Source organism: Prionailurus bengalensis, chromosome B3 (genome assembly GCF_016509475.1).
Source record: "Prionailurus bengalensis isolate Pbe53 chromosome B3, Fcat_Pben_1.1_paternal_pri, whole genome shotgun sequence".
Classification (NCBI taxonomy): Eukaryota; Metazoa; Chordata; class Mammalia; order Carnivora; family Felidae; genus Prionailurus; species Prionailurus bengalensis.
The window spans coordinates 20,721,996-20,740,131 of NC_057355.1; the positions used below are offsets into that span (position 1 = coordinate 20,721,996).

The 18,136-nt window shown below is 38.7% G+C and overlaps 1 protein-coding gene across 2 annotated transcripts in view; it reads left to right on the forward strand.

Moving 5' to 3' along the window:
• FAM189A1 (family with sequence similarity 189 member A1) overlaps window positions 1–18,136 on the forward strand; it is a 461,340-nt gene that overhangs the window by 55,944 nt on the left and 387,260 nt on the right. The gene's annotated exons all lie outside the window — the stretch shown is intronic.

An 18,136-nucleotide genomic window follows, 5' to 3' on the forward strand; every position in this document is an offset into this window, starting at 1 on the left:
GCGAGCATGGGAGGGGTAGACAGAGTGGGGGGGGGAGAGAGAGAGAGAGAGAGAGAGAGAGAGAGAGAGAGAGAGAGAGAATCCCAAGCAGGCTCCATGCTGTCAGCGCAGAGCCTGATGCGGGGCTTGAACCCATGACCCTCGAATCATTCGTGACCTGAGCCAAAACCTAGTTGGATGCTTAACTGACTGAGCCACCCAGGCGCCCCATCACTTTCTTGATAGTATCCATTGAAGAACAAAAGTTTTTAATTTTGATGAGATCCAATTTATCTGGTTTTTCTTTGCTTGTACTTTTGGTATCACACCTAAGAAACCATTGCTTTTAATCCAAGATCATGAAGATTTCCATCTCTGCTTTATTCTAAGAGTTTTCTATTCCAGCTCTTATATTTAGATCTTGGATCCATTTTGACTTAAGTTTTGCATATGATATCAGAGAGAGGTTCAGTTTTATTCTTTTGCATGTGACTGTCCAGTTGTATCAGCGCTGTTTGTTGAAAAGACTATTTTTCCACATTGAATTTTCTTGGTACTCCTGTTGGAAATCAATTGACCATAAATATATAGGTTTAGTTTTGGACTCTTAGTCCTTTTCCATTGATCTGTATATCTGTCTTTATGCCAGAACTACACTGTTGATTACTGTAGCTTTGTAGTAAGTTTTGAAATCAGAAAATGTAAATCTGCTATTCTGGTGCCTAACATTTCCACAAAGATTGTAGGCTCCGTGTTGTCCACTTTTGCAGAAAATCTAGTTGAGGTTTTATTGAATTTGTAGATCGGTTTGGGGAATATTGCCCTTTAAACAATATTAATTCCTCTAGTCCAGGAACTTGGGATATCTTTTTGCTTATTTCAGTGTTTCAATGATGTTTTATAGTTTTCAGCATACAAGTCTTATATCTCTTTTGTTAAATTTATTTCTATTTCATTTTTTATGCTGTTGTAAATGGAATTGTTTTTTTGAACTTATTTTTGAATTGTTCATGCACATTTACAGAAATATTATCAATTTTTCATATTGATTTTGTATCTTGAAGCCTTGCTGAACTAATTAGCTCTAATAGTATTTTTTGTGGATTCCTTAGGATTCTGTATCTAGAAGATCATGTCATCTGCAAGTAGAATTTTAATTCTTCTTTTTCAATCTGGATGCCTTTTATTTCATTTTCATGCCTCATTTTCCTGGCCAGAACTGCCAATATGATGTTGACCAAAAAGAAGTAAGTGATGAGAGCAGATATCATTGTTTTGTTCTTGATGTTAAGGTGGAAAGCTTTCAGTAAGCTGTATGTTCTTGGTAGATGTTCTTTATCAGGTTGAAGATATTTCTTTTCTTTCTTTTCTTTTATGAGTGGTTTTTCTATTCCTTTCTATTTGAAGTTTGTTTTTTTTTTTCCAGTCATGGAAGGGTATTGGAGTTTAAAGTTTTTTTAAATATTTATTTATTTTTTAGAGAGAGAGAGAGAAAGGGGGGGGCAGAGAGAGAGGTAGGCACAGAATCCAAAGCAGGCTCCAGGTTCTGAGCTGTCAGCACAGAGCCTGATGTGGGGCTTGAACTCACAAACCACAAGATCATGACCTGAGCTGAAGTCAGAAGATCAACTGACTGAGCCACCCAGGCACCTCTGGGTGTTGGAGTTTTTAAATGCTTTCACTGTGTCTATTGAGATGATCATATGATTTGCTCCCCCTCTTTTTAATTGATATTTTCTTTTCTAAGTTGTATTTGAGAGAGAGAGAGAGCAGGGGAGGGGGGGAGAGAGAGACAGAGAGAGAGAGAGAGAGAGAGAGAGAGAGAGAGAGAGAGAGAGAATGAATCTTAAGCAGGCTCCGTGCTCAGTGTGGAGCCTGATGTGGGATTTGATCCCACAATCCTGGGATCATGACCTGAGCTGAAATCAAGAGTTGGACGCTCAACTGACTGAGCCACCCAGGAACCCTTAATTGATATTTTCTATTATATTGGCTGATTTTTGTATGTGGAATCAACTTTTCATTCCTGGGATAAATTCCACTTGCTCATGCAGTGCAATCTTTTTCATATGTTGCTGGATTTGGTGTGCTGATATTTTGTTAAGTGTGTTTTCAGTCTTATTCATAAGGAGTGCTATTCTGTAGTCTTCTTGTGGTATCTTTGTGGATTTTGGTATCAGAGTAATACTACTTTTACAGAGTGAGTTGGAAACTATTCCTTTTCCTTTTTTTGGAGGCTTGTCAAGGATGGATGTTAATTCCTCTTTAATGTTTAGTTGAAGTCCCCAGTGAAGACATCTGGTCCTGGGGCCTTTATCTCCCTTCTCTTCCCCTTCCCCTTCCCCTTCCCCTTCCCCTTCCCCTTCCCCTTCCCCTTCCCTTCCCTTCCCCTCCCTTCCCTTCCAAAATGTTTTAGTTATTTATTTTGAGAGGGGGAGATGGGCAGACAGAGAGGGAGAGAGAATACCAAGCAAGCTCCGTGCTGTCAGCACAGAGCCCAAAGTGGGGCCTGTGAGATCATGACTTGAGTCAAAACCAAGAGTCCTACGCTTAATCAACTGAGCTACCCAGGCACCCCTCTTCCTTCCCCCCCTTCTCCCCTTCCTCCCTCCCTCCCTTCCTTCCTTCCTTCCTTCCTTCCTTCCTTCCTTCCTTCCTTCCTTCCTTCCTTCCTTCCGAAGCTTTTTGACTACTAATTCAACCACTTGTCTATTCAAGGTTTCTATTTTTCTTGATAGGAATTTGTCTATTTCATCTATGTTGTTTAACTTGTTGGCATTCGGTTGTTTGTAGTAGTCCCTTGTAATTCTCTCATTTCTGTAATGTTGGTAGTAATATCCTCACTTTCATTCCTGATATTTGTGATTTGAGTCCTCTCTCTCCTTCCCTTTCTCTTTTTCTGTTTTTCCCTGCTCTTCTTCTCTCCCTCATCCTCTCTGTTAAGTCAGTGTAGCTAAAGGTTTGTCAGCTTTAATTTTTTTAAACTTTTATTTATTTTTGAGAGAGAGAGAGACAGAGTATGAGTGGGGGAGAGGCAGAGAGAGAGGGAGACAGAGAATCTGAAGCAGGCTCCAGGCTCTGAACTGTCAGCACAGCGCTCGGCGCTGGGCTTGAATCCATGGACTGTGAGATCATGACCTGAGCCAAAGTCGGATGCTTAACTGACTGAGCCACCCAGGCACCCCAAGGGTTTGTCAACTTTAAAACTTGGTCTTTTTAAAGAACCAACTTCTAGTTTTATTGATTTTCTCTATTTTAAAAATTTCTTGATTTTTTTTAATGTTTATTTATTTTTGACAGAGAGAGACAGAGCTTGAGCAGGGGAGGGGCAGAAAGAGAGGGAGATACAGAATCCAAAGCAGGCTCCATGCTCTGAGCTGTCAGCACAGAGCCCGACGCGGGGCTTGAACTCACAAACTGTGAGATCATGACCTGAGCCAAAGTCAGTCTCTTAACCAGCTGAACCACCCAGGCTCGCCTCTATTGTGATTTCTTATGTGACACATTGGTTATTTAGTAGTGGGCTGTTTCATATCCATGTATTTGGAATCTTACAGTTTTCCTTCCATTATTGATTTCTAATTTCTTTTCATTGTGGTCAGAGAACATACTCTATATGGCTTCAGTTGTTTCAGATTTATTGTTTTATGGCCTTGCGTATGATCTACACTGGAGAATGTTCCATGTGCTCTTCAGAATAATACATATTCTGCTGCTGTTGAGTGGAGTGTTGTATAGATGTCTGTTAGGTTCAGTTGGTTTATAGTGTTGTTCAAGTTTTGAATTTCCTTATGGATCTTTTGTCTAGATAGTCTGTCCATTTTGGAAGTGGGTTATTGAACTCTGGAACAATTATTGTTGAGTTGCCTATTTCTGCATTAATTTCTTCCTGCTTTTGTTTCAAGTATTTTGGGGTTCTGTCGTTAGGTGTGCATGTATTTATAATTGTTATATTTTCTAATTAGAGTGATATTTTTATCATTATTAAATCTTTGTCTCCAGTAATATTTTTTGTCTCAAAGTCTATTTTGTCTGATATTAGTGTAGCCATCCAGCTCTCTTTTGGTTACTGTCTGTATGGTGTATCTTTTTCCATCCTTTTCCTTTCAATCTGTATGTGTTTGAGTGTAAAGCATTTGCCTTACAGACAGCATGTAGTCAGATCATGTTATTTTTAAAAAATCCATTATGTAAATATCTTCCTTTTAAAATTTGAGTAAACACTAAATGTCAATGTTTAATCTATTGATATTTAATATAATTATCAATGAGGTAGGATTTATGTCTGCCATTTTTCTGTTTGTTTTCTGTATGTCTTAATCTTCCTCTATTCATACATTACTGCCTTCTTTTGTGTTAAATACATATATTCCAGGATACCATTTTATTCCCTTGTCTTTTCTTTGACTACATTTTTGAGTTATTGAATAGTGGTTGCCCTGGAGATTAAAATTAATGTATTAATTTATAAGAAATACTTCAGATTAAAACTTAATTACAACAGTATACAAAAACTTTGTTTATATGTATCTCCATTCCTTACCCATCATACAAATTACATTTTTAAACATTATGTTCTTGATCAACACAGATATTTAATTATTTTTTTAAACATTTATTCATTTTTGAGAGACACAGAGAGACAGAGCATGAGTAGGGTAGGGGCAGAGAGAGAAGGAGACACAAAATCCAAAGCAGGCTCCAGGCTTTGGGCTGTCAGCACAGAGCCTGATGCAGGGCTCAAACTCACAGACTACAAGATCATGACCTGAGCTGAAGTCAGATGCTTACCTGACTGAGTCACCCAGGCACCCCTTATATAAATGTCTTTTAAATCAGATGTTAGAAGAAAAGAATTTCAAACGAAAAAATACATTTATCATCTTTTGTATTTACCTTCCTGGTGCTCTTTTTTCTTTCATGTGGATTTTAGTTATCTAGTGTTCTTTCATTTCAGCCCAAAGCGTTCCTTTCAGTGTATCTTGCAGGGTAAGTTGGCTAGTGATGAATTATCTCAGTTTTAGTTTCCCTGGGAGTGTCTTAATTTCTCCTTCCTGAAGGATAATTTTTGTATATGAAATTCTCAGTTTAGAGTCTTTCTTTCAACACTTTGAATATTTCTTCCCGCTGCCTTCTTTTCTTTATTTCTTTATTAAAATTTTTTTAATGTTTATTTATTTTTGAGAGAGAGACAGAGTGTGATTAGGGGAGGGCAAAGAGAGAGGGAAACAGAATCCGCAGCAGGCCCCAGGCTCTGAGCTGTCAGCACAGAGCCTGACTCAGGGCTTGAACCCATGAAGTATGAGATCATGACCTGAACTGAAGTTGGACATTTAACCGACTAAGCCACCCAGGCACCCTCCCACTGCCTTCTGATGACAAATCAATTGTTAGTCTTATAGAGGATCCCTTGTACGTGTTGAGTTGCTTCTCTCTTGCTGCTTTCAAGAATCTTCTTGTCTTTCAATAATTTTTTTATGCTTTGTCTAGGTGTACATGTGTTTGAGTTCATCCTAATTGGGGTTTGTTGAACTTCTTTGATGCTACTTCTCATATTTAATGTTTTTCATGAAAGCTTTCACCATTAGTTATTCAAATATTCTTTTTGTTTCTTTCTGTCTTTTCCTTCTGAGGCTCCCATTATGTGTATCCTGGTACGATTGGTAGGGTCTTACAGATTGCTGAGGCTGAGGCTGTGTTGATTTTTTTTCATTCTCTTCTGTTCCTCACAGTGCATGATCCATTAATCTTTCTGTAAGTTTACTCATTCTTTCTTCTACCTGCTCAGATCTGTAATTGAACCCCTATGTAAGTGTTTTATTTTAGTTATTATACTTTTTCTAAATATAGAATTTTCATTTCATTTTAGAAACGTAATTTCTATCTCTTTATTGGGTCCTCTATTTGGTGAGACAATATTCTTGGTCTATTTCAGATACTTTATTTGAAGTCTTTTTCTAGTACGTCCAACATCTAGGCTTCCTCAGGGAGTTTCTGTTAATAGCTTTCTTTCCCCTTTGTATATGGGCCATATTTTCTTGTTTCCTTGGATGTCTCATAATCTTTTGTTGAAAATTGGACACTTTAAATAATATAATGTGGCCACTCTGGAAATTTGATTATTCCCTTTCCAAGGGTTTATTATTATTGCTATTTGTTGTTGCTTATTTAATGACTCATAAACTAATTCTGTAAAGTTTGTATTTTTTGTTATGTGTGGCTACTTAATTCTCTTCACAGTTAGCTTAGAGATCAACTAATGATCAGACAGAAATTTCTTAAATGCCTAGCATCATTTAGACTTTTGGAAGTCTTTACAGAAGGGCTGTGTGTGCATATGGGGACATATGTTCAACACTTAGCCAGTTAGTTTATAATTCCACTTTAGCCTTTGCTTTCTGCTTGCACAGAGTCTCAAGGTCAGTCCAACATGAGAGCTTAGGACTTTCTCAGGCCTTTACTGAGTATACGCACAATTCTTGGCATGTTCATAGCATTTTGCATGCTCATGGCCTTTTTTGGATATTCAGAAGTATGTGGGAGCTTTTCAAAGGCCCTGTGTATATCTCATATTTCATGGCTTTTTGGTCACCCTGTTTTTTGCCCTTTTGTTATCCATTGCTTCTAGTAGCTGTGATTGTTAATAATTGTTGTCAATTGTTTTCCACAAATATCCCCAGGAAAAAGACCTCATACTGAGCAAACTCTGAGTCACGTCAAGTAAAAAGAAGTCTTCTGAGTGAATTCTTGAAGACAACAATCATACAGTTCAAATAATGGCAGTTCTCTGGGAATGGGACCTTGAAGGAACTTCAATTGTGTTTTGTCAGGTTGCTGGTATGCATCATGATTGTGGGCTGTTGGTTTTCAAGGCTGTACCAGAAAATAGGAAGTGGCATGGGACGAGGGCAAACTCAAATGTCATAAGGCTCATTGTTCTTACTCAGATACAGCCATTTTTATTTAATAAACACTCATTAGATTGCTGAAAGCCTTTTGTTTATTTCTAGAGTTCTGAAAAAGTTGATTTTGACATTTTTTGGCCAATTTTCTCATTTCTTTTATGGCAGAGAGAATTTTCATTGGTCCTTAGTCTGCTTTTCTTTTGCTGACATCCCTGTTTTTATTAAAGTTTGAGGGTTCTTTTTATATTCTAAGTACAAATCCTGTATGAAATATGTGCTTTCCAAATATCTTATCCCACTATGTTGCTTGTCTTTTCATTCTCTCAGCAATGTTTTAGTGTTTTTAAAAAGAGATGTAAAATTTTATGAATTCCAGTTTTTCAATTTTTTTATTTTATAGATAGAGATCATGCTTTTAGTGTTTTGTCTGAGAAATCTTTGTCAGATCCAAGGTCACAAAGCTTTCTCTCTTTGTTTTTTCCCTGCAAGTTTTACAGTTTTCAGTTTTATATTTAGGTCTATGATTCATTTGAAATTAACTCTTGTGTGTAGTTTGAGATCTGGATTAAAAGTTATTTATTTTTGGGTGCTGGGTAGTTCCATCGGTTAAGCCTCCAACTTCAGCTCAGGTCATGATCTTGCAGTGTGTGGGTTCAAGCAGCGTGCCGGGCTCTATGCTAACAGTTCGGAGGAGCCTGCTTCAGATTCTGTCTCCCTCTCTCTCTGCCCCTCCCCCTCTCACACTCTGTCTCTCTCAAAAATAAATAAACATTAAAAAAATTTTTTTAAATAATAATAATAAAAAAAGATCCATATGAATACCTAGTTTTCCCAGCCCCATTTGTTGAAAGGCTGTCCTTTCTTTGTGGAATTGCCTTTGTACATTTCTCAAAAGTTTTTTTTTTGTCTATATGTGTAGGGCTATTTCTGCAATGCTCTGTTGGTCTATTTGTTTATCTTGATGCCAGTACCACACTGCTTGATTAATATGCTAAAAAGAATGTGTGTGTGAGTGTGTCTGTGTGTGTGTCTGTGTGTGTTTTCTGGTAGGAAATGAGGTCTCTGTATCAGAGAAGAAACATTTTATTACTCGTAGTGCATCAGTTTCCTTAGGAGAAACATAGCGCATGCCAGTTGTTCACCTGTGGGTACAGTGGCATTGCCCGATAGCGGAGGGACTGAATTCAAATAGGATGGTTGGCATGTTTGCCCTTTTTCTCTTCTACAGAGAGAGAACAGACCCTTACTCTGCAATGTAAACAAATTCTTTCTAATAAAGGGCCATTTCCTAGGTTCATTACACTGGAATATAAGCAAATGGCTGTAGGGGAAGTAAGTCTCTTTATCTCTCCTGAGCAATACTTTCTTGCTACCTTTCAAGGCATTCAAATCACCCTTTAACTGTGTATTCCAGTGCTGCTTGTCCAGCAAGTCCAGACTTTGGAGAAATTCATGGAGAATTCTCTCTCAACATACTGTAACTTTTATATTAAACCTTGAAATCAGGTTATGTTAGTTCTCCAACTTTGATCTTATTTTTCAAAGTTGTCTTGGCCATTCTATGTCCTTTGAATTTTCATGTGAATGTTAGAATGAGTGTTTCAGTTTTACAATGAAGCATGCTGAGATTTTAATTGGAATTGCATTAAATTTATAAATCAGTATTTCTCAACCTTGACACTAGAACTCTTGACATTTTGGGCTGGATAATCCCATGTTATGGGGGCTATTTTCTGAACTGTAGGATGCTTAGCATCATCCTTGGCCTTTAACCACTAGATAGCAGAATTATTCCTTGCTCACAAGTTACAACTAATAATGCTTTTAGACATTGCAAATATCACCTGGGGAACAAAGTCATCCCTGATTAAAATATCACTAATATAGATCAATTTGGAGAGAATTGATGTTGTAACAATATTTAGTTTTATGTTCTGTGAACAAATTATACTTCTCTTTATTTAGGTCTTTAATTTTTTCAGCAGTGTTTTTTTAGTTTTTTAGTTTTCAGTGTAGAGGTCTTACACGTCTTTTGTCAGACATACCTTTCTTTATTTCATGTGTTTTTTTCATGTTTAATGCTATTGTAAATGGTATTGTTTAAAATTCAAGTTTCTGATTACTTGTTATTAGTATCTAGAAATTCATTTGCATCTTGGGTATCAATCTTGTATTCTGCAACAGTGGTAAATTCTCTTATTAGTTTTTGTAGGTTGTCACTAAGGCTTTTCAATTTTGTTTTTAATTTCAATGCTATTTGTTAGGTATAAGTTGTATGTGGATTACTCCTTTAGTTTTCCAATTGCTTTTTTTCATAGGAAACATGGGAGGTGTTCTGTATAATTGGTGAGTACAACTTAATATAGGGTCAGGTTGCCAAATGTGGAATTCCATTTTTTTTTTTTTTTGGTGAATGCTGTAGTATTTTTAAAATTGAAGTATAGTTAAAATACATTATTATATTGATTTCAGGAATATAACATAGTGATTTAATATTTATAAACTTTATAAAATAATCACAATAAGTCTAGTTACCATCTGTTACCATAACAAAGTTATTATAATATTAGTTTTTAAAAGTTTTAAAATTAATTAATTGATTATGTAATTTATTTTGGGTGGAGGGGCAGAGAGAGAGGGAGAGAGAGAATCCCAAACAGACTCCATGCTGTCAGCACAGAGCCTGATGCAGGGCTTGATCTTATGACTATGAGATCATGACCTGAGCCAAAATCAAGAGTTGGATGGATGCTTACCAACTGAACCACCCAGGCACCCTTAAATATTATTGACTATATCCCTTATTCTGTACTTTATATCCCTGTGACTTACTTATTTTATAACTGGAAGCTTGTATTTCTTAATATTTTTCACCTGTTTTGCCCATACTGTCACCTCCCTCCTTACCCTCTGGCAGCCACCAGTTTGTTCTCTGTATTTATGAGTCTGTTTTTTGTTTCTGTTTTCTTTTGTTTGTTTGTTTTTAGATTTTAAATGTAAATGAAATATTATGGTATTTGTCTTTTTGTGACTTATTTCATTTAGAATAACACCCTCTAGGTCCATCCATGTTGTTTAAAATGGCAAGATTTCATACTTTTTATGGGCAAGTAATATTCCATTGTATGTGTATGTCTGTTCATCTATCAATGGACACTTATGTTATTTTCTTATCTTGCCTATTATAAATAATGCTGTATTATTTGTATTATGTGATAATTTGATATACCTATTCAATTGACCCTTGAACAACATGGGTAACTGTGAAGGTCCACTTCTATGTGGAATTTTTTACGGTACAGTACTGCAAATACCTTTTGTCTTCCTTATGACTTTCTTAACATTTTTTTTTCCCCTAGCTTACTTTATTGTAAGAATATAGTAAATTATACATATAACATGCAACATGTGCTAATCAACTGTTAGGCTATCTGTAAGGCTTCCTGTCAACAGCAGACTATTAGTAGTTAAGTTTTTGGGGACTCAGAGTTACATGCGTGTCTTAACTGCATGGGGGTTGGTGTCCTGACTCTTGTATTGTTCAAGTGTCAACTGTATACTGTAAAATGATTATCACAATTAAATTAACACAACCTTTACCTTATATGGTTACACTTTTTTTTTGTGGTGAGAATGCTCAAGATTTACTCAGCAAATTTCAAGTGTATATACAGTATTATTAACTACAGTTACCATGTTGTACATTAGATCTCCAGAACTTATTTATTTTATAACAGAAAGTTTGTACACTTTGACCAACATCTCATTTCTCCCACATTCTAGCCCCTCATAATTACCATTCTCTGTGTTTCTATGAGCAATTAAAAAAAAACATATTCCACATAATATGAGTGATAATGGTGCAATTTTCTTTCTCTGTTTGTCTTATTTCACCTAGATTTCACTTAGTATAATGTCCCACAGGTTTATCTATATTGTTGCCATGATAGTATTTTCTTCTTTTTTATGGTTGAATAATATTGCTCTGTGTGTGTGTGTGTGTGCGCGCGCGCACGCATGTGCACGCACGCACATGCATGCACACACACATATTTTCTTTGTCAGTGGACACACAGGTTGTTTCCATATTATGTCTATTGTGATAATGCTGCAATTAACATGGGAGGACAGATACCCCTTTTGAGATACTAATTTTGTTTCCTTTGGATAAGTACCCAGCAGTGGGATTTCTGCATTGTATGGTATGAGATGATAGCTCATTGTGGTTTTGGTTTGAATTTCCCTGATGGTTAGTGATATGCAGCATGTACTTCTTGGCCATTTGTATGTCTTCTTTAGGAAAATGTCTATTCAGCCACTTGCTAATTTTTTATTAGATTATTTGTGGTGGTTTTGTTTTGTTTTTGTTTGTCTTGCTATTAAGTACGAGTTCCTTCTATAGTTTAGACACTAATCCCTTACGTGATGTTTTGCAAATGTTTTCTCCCATTCCATGGTTTGCTTTTTCATTTTGTTGTTTCTTTTTTTTTGTTTAGAAGCTTTTTAGTTTGATGTAGTTCCACTTATCTGTTTTTACTTTTCCAGGGCTTTTAGTGTCATTACTAAAAAGTCATTGCCAAGGCGAGTGTCAAGGAGTTTTTTTTCCTATGTTTCCTTCTTGAAAATTTGCAGTTTGTCTTAATATTTACATCTTTAATCCATTTCAAGTTAATTTGTGTGAGCGTTGTAAGATAAGGTGCCAGTTTCATTATTTTGCTTGTGGATATTCAGTTTTCCTAGCACCATTTATTGAAGTGACTGCCCCTTCTCCCTTGTGTGTTCCTGGCACCTTGTCCAAGGTTAGTTGACCATACGTATAGTTTGTTTTTGGGTTCTGAAGTTTGTTCTGTTTGTTTGTGTGTGTGTTTTTCTGCCTGTACCATACTGTTTTGATTACTGTAGCTTTATAACAGTTTGAAATCAGGAAGTGTTATGTCTCCAGCTTTGTTGTTTTTTGTCAGGATTATTTGGCTATTCAGGGTCTTTTGTGATTCCATACAAATTTTAGGATTGTTTTATCTGTTTTTGTGAATAACGCCATTGGGATTTTGATGTGGATTGCACTGAATTTGTAAATCACTTTGGGCAGTATGGACAATTTAACAATATTAATTCTTCTAATCCACAAACATGGGATATCCTTGAATTTATGTGTGCCCTCTTCAGTTGGCTTTCATCAATGTTAATTTTCATTGTGCAAAATTTTCACCTCCTGGTTAAATTTATATCTAAGTATTATATTGTTTTTGATGCTATTAAAAATATGATTATCGCCTTAATTTCTTTTTCCCATAATTCATTGTTAGGGTATAGAAACACAACTGATTTTTGTATGCTGATTTTGTATTCTGCAACTTTACTGAATTTGGTTATTAGTTCCAACAGCTTGTTTTTGTGGAATCTTCAAAATTTTTTTATGTAGGATCATATCATGTCCAAACAGATACTGTTACTTCTTCCTTTCTGATACGGATGCCTTTTTTGTCTTTTCATGGCTGATTACTCTGGCTAGGACTTTCAGTACTATGTTGAATAAAAGTGGTGAGAGTGGGCACCTTTTTTTGGTTCCTGTATTTGAAGAAGCAGTCACCTCCTGTAGTCTTTACTGACTGACTTTGGACTTTAGTCAGTCCATGTAGTGATTCTGATGTTTTTTCCAACCCTCTATGGGTATGCCTGCTGCATAGTTTTCTGTTTTGCTCATGGAGGGGTAGTTCTTAAGACTGTATGCTTTTTCTCAAGCCCACAAAGCCAGGGCAGGTTCTGAGAGCTGTACAGATCCCCTCATTATTCCAGGTGGAACAAGAAAGAAGTTGGCCTCTTGGGTAGTGTCCTATACAGCAGGACACTGTAGCAGCAGGACAGGGAAGCTGGGCAAAGCTCTTCCATGTTTTCACTTTCCCCATGGGAGACATCACAGTTTGAGGGGTCTCTCTTGGCACCGAGCTGTGCTGCCTGTGGGAGGGCTGATGCAGGCAAAGTGAAACTGTTTCCCTTACTGTCTTCATTGTGTCTGTTTTTGGATTTTTTTGCTTCAACGCTGTGTTGAAACTTCTCTGCTGGACTCCCACAGAGATACTTTCATTCATGGGTGGTGGTCAAAATTGATATTCTGTGGGAGATGACAGTAGAAAACTGTTTTACCATCTTGCTGGCATCACTCCACCATTGCTTCTTTTAAAGATATTAATTTTTATTCACGTGACACAATTATATTTATTGATACTCTTCAAGTTATACTTTAGCTGTTTAAGTTACCTTAAAGAGAACTTTCTTATCTAATGAGTGTGAGAGTAGGTGTATGTGAGACAAAGAGACAGATAGACAGAAAGAGGGAAGTGTATATTAGAATACCAAAGAATTTGGTGCTCCAAATAAATATACAGGCTTAGTTCTCTGATATCGTAAGGCAAATTTGTCCCTTTACTATGCACAGCTCAGAAAGCATTTCAGGCAGTATCTGGAGTACTTACTGGTGGAGAGATATTTTATTTGATAAAATAAATGTCTGCTTTTGTATCACAGTGGTGCACATATTTCTTTGGAACATAGTTAAGCAGTTCATCCCCAAACACCTTTTATCTATATATGTTGTCCTCCTATTCTGTGACCTCTCCTCTTTTTTCTCACTGTACTAGACTTTGTCAAGTGTGTTCTTTTATGTTTTTGCATTCTGATAGAATTTCCGAAGCTTTCCCCTGTATCACTAGTTTGGTTTTCCAGGGTATAAGTTCTGATCTTTACTTCCTTCAGTATGAACTCTTCTTCTGTGCTTATATTTTTAGTCTCTGTGGCATTCCTTCTTGCTTCAAGCGCATTGCTTTTCATCCTGTCCCTTCCAAGCACAGTCTGCTCTCTCCTGGGCTCCGTGCCCTTGGCTCACGGAGGCTCTGTCTGCCTGCAGTCCACCCAGGATGCAATCTTCAAAAGACGTTTCTGATCCTACACATCATTTTTACAGATATGCTCTCCCTCTTAATGTCTACAGTCTCCCCCTTTTCTCTGTTTCTATGGGAGGCACTTTGATTGGCACTTTTTTACTTATCCTTTTCAAAATATTACATGGACATTTTATTTAGAATAATTTTGTTGTGAAAAATAACAAATACAATACAAACATTGACGCAATGCACATTGGTGTAAAAAAAGTAAAGGAGAAAGCCACACACAAAATGCCACCTCCGACAAATAGCCCATCAATGTGCCATCTGGCGAACAGCATTTCAGGCATCCCTCTGTTTATGGATATAAATAGAGAATATGTGTATAAAGAGTTTTATATACATTTTACTGTAAGGATGAGCACTGAAATTTAAATTTATTTTTGTTATAATTTAACAAGAAGCTGAATATAAATATGCTTCACAGTCCAGTGGAAAATGTTATGAAAAATTTTAAGTGGTTGGAGTCATTCTTTTCAAGAACTAGAAGTTCCAAGTTTATGGTGTCTCTTGACTGCCTGTTTAAGTGCAGAGGAAATTAGCAGACACATACTTAATTTCACAGAACAGTATAGGATGGGGGTTAATACTTGGTACTCAGACAGCGTGGGTTCACATCCCAGCTCTGCCACTTGACCTTGGGCAAATCGTGGAGCCTCACTATGATTTAGTTTCCCTTGTTGGTATGATAGAACTAAGAACAGTATCATTCTCACAGGGTTTTCATGAACATTAAGTGAGTTATTATCATAATTTACAATTTATGGCACTTAGGGCAGTGTCTGGCACATTAATATCATTATTTCCCCTCTCTGATTTTTCTTTAGTTAGAGTGGTAAGTTCCTAGGGCAGGGTTAGTAGCATTTGTATTCTCTCCTTCCCACTTCCTTCAATATTTCACCTTTGTCCCATACTCAGGTACATTTGGTGCACCCCAGCAGCCCGGCATCTTAGCCTCTATTCCTTCTAAGCTCCTTTCTTTACTGAGGGCAGGCCTAACTTCCTCATTTTGGCCAGCTCATGTGTGGCCAGATTTTGTTGTCCGCTAGTTTTTTTTTTTTTTATGTTTTATTTATTTTTGAGAGAGCACAAACCAAGGAAGGGTAGAGAGAGGGGGACAGAGGAACTGAGGCAGGCTCTGTGCTGACAGCAGTGAGCCCAGTGTAGGGCTTGAACTCATGAACTCTGAGATCATGACCTGAGCCGAATTGGAAGTTCAACCAACTGAGCCACCCAGGCGCCCTTGTTTTTTGCTTTTATAGAATGGTTCATAATTACTTTGTCTGTTAAATTCTTTTTTTTTTCCCTAAAGTGATCTCTGCACCCAACATGGGGCTTGAATTCACAACCCTGAGATCAGGAGTTGCAGGCTCTACCGACTGGGCCAGCCTGGTGCCCCATCCCTTAAATTCTTGAAGATAATTCGTTCTTCACTTGAAGGAAAACCTACCTAGGAATAAGTTTCTTTCACTAAAGACAACATGGTCCAGCCAACCCCCCGAGAGACACCCTCCCTGGTGCTGCCCTCCGTGGGATCTACTTATTCTTCCTAGAGATTCATATGTTGGTCTCTTCTGTTATGATGTAAAAAAAAATTTTTAATGTTTATTTATTTATTTTGAGAGAAGGAGAGAGAGAGAGAGAGAGAGAGAGAGAGAGAGAGAGAGAGAATGAACAGGGGAGGGGCAGAGAGAGGGAGAGAGAGAGAATCCCAAGCAGGCTCTGCACTGTCAGCACAGAGCCCAATGTGGGACTTGATCCCACAAACCGTGAGATCATGACCTGAGCCGAAATCGAGAGTTGGACACTCAACCAATTGAGCCACCCAGATGCCCTTGTTATGATGAAAAATTTAATGCACCCAGAAAAGTATAGAAAAAACACATATAATGTACACTTGTGTCATAACAGCTATGTATAACAAATAACTTTTCGCCATAATTGCTTCATCGCTTTTTAAATGAAATAAGTTGCTATGTACAATTGAAACTCTTGGTACCCATCCCCTAGCGCCCCACCCCCACGGCATCCTTTTCACTCCCTTTTTGGCAGTTCGCCACCGTCTTGCAGTTGGTGTGCGTTCTTCCCACCCACACTTTTATACTTTCTATTATACACGTGTCTATAATCAACACAGAACACTGTTTGGTGTATTTTAAAATTCACATAAATGGTATTGTGTTGTCACTTGTCAGTGCTGTCTTCTATTAGTCAGTGCTGTGTTTTCTATACTTACCCATGTTGATATGTGTAGACCTTGTTGTTTACTTTAGTTGCATACGTAATGTTTCATTGCATGAATGGAAACCTCAAGAGTTTTCCACTTTTTAGTATTACAAGCGGGCAATTCAGCTACTATTCGTGTATCTGACTGTGTGTGCTTTTGTGTGACCATTTCCCTGGGAAACTGGGTTTCAAACTTGCCTGCACATTTGGAGTCCTTTGGAGAGTTCAAAAAAAATGCTCGTGTCTAGGTCGCACCCCAGGTATTGTGATTTAATTGGTCTGAGAGGTAGCCTGGGCATTAGCATTTAAAAATCTCTCCAGGAAAATTCTCACAATGTAGCAGTGTTTGAGAACCTCTGCTTTAGACACTGCTGTCCAGTATAGGAGCCACAGATCATGTGTGACTATTCCAATTTAAGTTAGTTAAGATGAACTATATTGAAAATACATTTTATCACTTGCAGCTTTCAAGTGCCTAATAGCCCCAAGTGGCTAGCGCATCGGACAGCACAGATGTAGGGCATTCCCACTGTTGCACAGAGTTCTGTGGGAGCACTGCTCTAGGGTGCATACCTAGTCAGGCACTTGGCGCCAGGGGACACCTGCGTGCTAGCTGTGGATGTGCTGCTTTTTGAAGCAGCTGTCTTTGTTTTTTACTGCTGCTACCACACACCGCTACATGTTTAGTTCTAGGAAACTGACCTACCTGCGATGTATCGTCTCCCTCTTCTCTGTGCTGTGTGGATACTTCTGTGCTTCCATTCCTTGCTGGTTCTTTTCTTTTGAATGGACCAGTTCCTTGCTGAGTGACCTGGGCCTGTGCTGGGAAGGTGAGAGGCAGAGCGCTGGGGTGGGCATGGCTTCTATTGAGTGTGGTGTCTGGATCTGCCTCGCCATCATGTGATCCCTGAGATCCCTGTCTCTGAGCTCCACTGTCTTGGGCTTTAGTCCTTCTCCACCTCCAACTCTGCACCCCCACCTGGGCCAGAGTCTTGGCTCAGGGCTGGGTTTCAAGTGATGGCTGACACACTCTGACCTCCTCCTGCTCCCTGCTCTGCTGGACTGAACTGACATCTGGGTCTCTCCCACCCCCAGCCCTGTGCTGCCACCACTCCCCACCCCATCCCCCCAAGGGCCTGATGGCATTTCGAGAAGAGGGGATACGTGTGTCCCAGTATCTCCTCATGTTTGGCAGGGATACTGCCTCACGTGCTTTGGGCCTGATCATAGCTTCGTTTCCTGACCCTGCACTTCTCTGCATTTCACTCTTCTTTCGGGTGGAGTTTGGGACTGGGAGTTGGGTACAAGTGCCCCCACCATTACCATCTTTGTTGCTCGAGTGCTGTCTCCCTCTTTGGACCAGGAGCAAGCTCAGGCTAGACTAGGGACTTCTCAGTCAGCAGGACTGGAAAGGGCTCACATGGGCCATGGCAGTGCCGTCTCAGCATTGGGTAGTGGAGGGGAGGGTGGCTTGGTTTGGTGTGAATTCTCAGCTTCTGGCAAGCTCTCTTCCAGAGTCCACACCCCTTCTGTGGTGGCCCAGAGGCCTGACTCTGATGGAGAATGAATACTCCACGGTCACCCCAGCTACTGACATCAGGGTCCTGTTCCCACTTGCCCAGTTCGAGGGGGAGCTGCACCTCCCAAAAGGTCGTCAGCTGCAGGGCTAGGGTCTCACTGTCTTTGGAGAGGGGCTGTGCTGTCTTGGGCATAGGGAAATGGTAGGGGCAGGGAGGAAGGGGACAGTACTGAGGCTGCTGGGGTCAGCATCTGGCTAGCATTTAGGAAAACCAGAAAAGAGGACACCTCCTTCCTGCCATTTTCCAGAGTTCAGCCTGGCCAGGTACTCATCAGCCAGGGTTTCCTGCCTCCTCAGTTACCTGCTGCCCTGAGTTGGACGCTTGAGTGCGGTGCTCTGGTTCTCCTCTTTTTCTCTGTCTTCTTCGCTGATATTTCAGAGGAATGTAGCTATTATCTTGCCCTGCTTTGTGAAATGGGACTCTTTCTAATTCTTTTTTTTTTTTTAACTTTCCAGTGGATGCCATGTTCTATAAGGTTTAAGTGATCTCTCCCAAATTCTGTGTC